The sequence below is a fragment of the Chrysoperla carnea genome, chromosome 3 (genome assembly GCF_905475395.1).
Source record: "Chrysoperla carnea chromosome 3, inChrCarn1.1, whole genome shotgun sequence".
Taxonomy (NCBI): Eukaryota; Metazoa; Arthropoda; class Insecta; order Neuroptera; family Chrysopidae; genus Chrysoperla; species Chrysoperla carnea.
The window spans coordinates 76,219,397-76,223,646 of NC_058339.1; the positions used below are offsets into that span (position 1 = coordinate 76,219,397).

At 31.0% G+C, this 4,250-nt stretch overlaps 2 non-coding genes across 2 annotated transcripts; both read left to right on the top strand.

Annotated features, from left to right (window-relative positions):
- On the top strand, positions 1–141 carry LOC123297034. The gene has a single exon (XR_006535219.1). It is a non-coding gene; the product is annotated as a U4 spliceosomal RNA (small nuclear RNA).
- A 3,830-nt stretch (positions 142–3,971) lies between these two features.
- Trnav-aac lies at positions 3,972–4,044 on the top strand. The gene has a single exon. It is a non-coding gene; the product is annotated as a tRNA-Val (tRNA).
- Positions 4,045–4,250: the final 206 nt, after the last annotated feature.

Sequence of the window (4,250 nt, forward strand, 5' to 3'; positions counted from 1 at the left end):
AGCTTTGCGCAGTGGCAATATCGTAACTAATGAGGTCCAACCGAGGTGCGATTATTGCTAGTTGAAAACTTTAACCAATACCCCGCTTTGTGGTCATGAAAAACTGACCGCTACGGCAATTTTTGTAAGTCCCTACGGGGATTGTTAAATATAATCAAAAAATTATGTAAATGATATGTTCATGTGTAATAATAACAGAAATAATTGATAGACAGTAAATTCATAAAAAATTATCCCGTTTGTACAAGTATTGTTGTGAGGGTCCCTGATTCAAAAAAAGTGGTTTTTAAACTTGGAACATAGGGTCAATTTGGTCATAATTCCAGGCGATTTTTTCACTAAGCTTTTTTTCAAGGGTATTCCCTCTAAGCCAAAACAAGATTATTGGTATAAGCCATTAGGATTGGTATAAGCCACATATCCAGGACAATTCGAGAACCTCGAGTACCTTTATACAAATTCTAGGTAGAGGCTGAGGGGAGAGCAGTGAAACTTCGTATCAGGGTTTATATCAACAAGGTCCTAGATTTGATATAACTCCCCTCTGGGACCCCCTTTCCCTGGAGCCGTGGAGCTGGAGTGGATGAAATCGTCAAAAGTGGTTAAATCAACCCTACCCAAAATTGTCTAAATCAAAAACTATTTAAAATGTCTTACCAAACTACATCCTTCTAAAGCCAAATTAGTGAAGTTAAGAAACTGAAGCTTTTCCTTCTTTTTAAATAACTCTTACAATTGGCTGCTTTCAATAAAACTATTACAAGAATAATATATTAATTTTATAATATAATCTGTTCATATTATTTTATAATATAATAGTCTTGTCCGATGTTTCGGCCCGTAAATTTTTTTTTGTTTTCAATAATTTAAGGTTTTAATAGTTTTTTTTTTTTTTCTTTTTAATTTCCACAGGCTAATTTTGGAGAAATCTATGAAAACATATCATCCATCTACTATTTCCTTATAAGACCAATGTTAAATAGGCCTATTTTTGAATAGGTAATCATGTCAAGATCAATTGTTTGTCAAAATTTTGTTTCTACATTCAATACATTTTGATTTGATCTAAACTTATAATACCTTTATACATAATAAATGAGATGACAGAAAATGTTAAAACAAAAGTCAAAATCCATAAAATATAAATATTTATCTTATCCACAAAATGAATTTATGCAGTAACCATTTATTATTAACAACAACAAAGATGATTTCACCGATGTGAAACAAGACAAGAGAAAGACGGATGTTTAATGACTTCTTTCTGTTTTTATTTAAACAGTCATGGACAAAAAAAAAACCTTTTAGACCTCAATTAGCACTAACCATTTTTTTTCTTTTAATTTAAAACAAAAATGAATGAGTTCCATCATGTTGAAACCTGTTTAAAGGGTCACATTGTCTTTTTTGTGCAGTTTTTTTTTATTTTTATTTTAGTTTGTTTGAAGATAAGATCGCCTTTTAAAAGTCAGTCAATATAAATTTTTTGTAATAGCTAATAGACTTAAGGAGATCCTTGTAGTTTTGTCTTGCTTATAAATAAATTGGTTTAAAATAAAGTCGGGATCGATAAATCCCTTAATCGAGAGTTCTTTACAACAATTTTTTTTTTTGTCGAATAAATCGTTCGATCAAATTTAAGCATACAGATAACCATTTTTTACCGGGAACTCGTAAAATTTAAATTAGCTACGAATATTTAACCTTCGAATTCTTTTATACAGGGTGGGCCATTTTAATATAAACACCTAAATATCTCGTTTTGAAGTTAACCAATCCGAAAATAACTGGAGCAAAAGTTTTATGGGTGTATCCTGTTCTGACATCAGATTGAACCGAGTTTTTTGGGTTTCTTTAATAGCGAATTTAAATCCCAAACGGTAAGGGATAGAATAACACTTTAAATTAGAAAGGTGATCGTCATAAAAAAATTGACAATTTTTGTTCAAAACATTTTTTCGAAAAAAATTAGCTTTCGGAACCTTAAAACCAGGTTACCAAAAAAATTTAACACGAAAGTCTGTCAATACAAAAAATATTTATGAATTACCTGATTGAATTATAAAAGCCCTAAATTCCAAGACAATTATGCCAAAATCAATATCTTAGATCATTTCTGAGTGACACTTCAATTTTACGTCCTTGGGTACATTTTTGGGTGATTCTGATGTACAACAATTTACTTTTTAGAGCTTAAATGGCCGAGCGGTCTAAGGCGTTACACTCCATTCGTCTATTTAGACTGAGGTTGCGGGTTCGAATCCAGGCAGCGGCAGTATGAACAATAAAAAAAAATTTATGGGGCGGTAGAATTGATCACATTGTTGTCGCTTGGATAAGAACGAAGTAACCGAATCCACCCACATCAAAATGTAATTGTAAATATGTATGAAGTTAAATAAATAAAGATTAACAAATAATGATGTGGGTGGCCTCTGTTATCGGTGTATATGTCAGAGAAACGGAGGTTAAACCCCATTATTATTATTATTATTTTATTACTGCTAAATGATTTTTGAGTTATTATTCAGGGGCACCAGCTCAGAAAAGGCTTTTAAAATGAAAATATAATAGCTTTTTATCTGGAGCGTACGTTATATACGAATTCATCAGAAATCGCTATAATGCAAGTCGTTCTTGGATAATTCACAAAATTGGATGTTTGTTCAATAACCAAAAATTGAATCCTTGATTAACTGTACTGCAGATATTTTTAAATAGTTCTCCTTAAGATTTACCTCTTCATCTACCTGACAGAAATGCCAATACCAAATTCTTTGTTTTTTGTCAAAAATAAATTACCAAAATAGTAAAAAGTTTCTTGTGATATTTTTATCTTACAAAACATGAACCGCAATAATTCAAAGAATGTATTTAAAAGATTGATTTGAAATTTACAATCAAAATTTGCAAAATTTGCTTTGGCATTATTAAGATACTTTATGTGTCTCATACTATTATCCACTTAAAGTACCCCGCACTAATCTAATGGAACTTCGATCTCGGACAAATTTTGCTCATATTGCGAGATTTTGTAGGTCTTGATATCCAGGTCAAAAGTTCCAATGAAAGCGTTATGAGTTATAGACGTTAATATATGCGTTATTGAAAGATATTTTTCAAAGGTTTTCTTCTTCATTGTTTTGAAAATCGCATATATTTTAACACAGTGATTATATAGGGTGTCCCATTTTAATCTATTATGGTTAATAGCTCGTTTTGTAGTTAGCAATCCAAAAATATTGTAAGCAAAAGTTGCATTGTTTGATGGGGGACATCATGTTCTGACATCAGATTGGACCTAGTTCTCCGGGTGGCTGTAATAGTCAATTTAGATCCTAAAAGGAATAACATTTTTACTAGAAAGTTATCATCCTACTATTTTCAAAAATCGTTAGCTTTCGAAATGCGACTTAAAACTATGCCATTATTCACCTCTGCGTCCAAGACTTTGACAAGAAATTCTAGTTTAAAGGTCAATTGACCTTCAAATGAGCTTCGAATGTCCATAAACTAGCCAATATTTTTTCGATTAAATGCAATAATGGGATATTTTTAAGTCACATTTCCTCCGAAAGATAACGATTTTCAAAAACATGTTTTCAATAAAATATGCCAGTTTTCAACTATGGCTGAATGTTTGCATTTTCAATTTATTGCTAAATACTAAATTTATTTGAAAGACTCTGTACCTATATTTATTTATTAACAATAGAATAACTTGATAACAATAGCACTCTCCTATTATTTAAAAATTAAATATTCATTGTCTGAAATGTAGGTGGACTATATGGACAATAAAATGCAAGTTTAATAAAACTACAAAAACGTGAAGCGAACGAACAAAGTTAACAAACAGGTGAATTAAATTATAATATTATTTATATTAGTTTATCAATTATCATATTTACTTATATTCAAGTTACAATATATTCTTGGTTTGTTCAATTTTGGCACGATCCATGTACACAGTTTCCGTGGTGTAGTGGTTATCACATCCGCCTAACACGCGGAAGGTCCCCGGTTCGATCCCGGGCGGAAACACTTTTTTTTATATTTGACCTTTTTTTAGGAAGATGTTTTCAAATCAACCGGTATTTTTTCGAATACGTACAGTATATATTAAAGAAGAGAAAAATAGAGTATGCTTGATTATTCACCCACTAAGTTTGCATCTGTGAACTGATTCTTTTCTTTGTTCACCGTTTTCTGGGCCAATTATGGACCGATTTTGAAAAATTTTGTTTCAA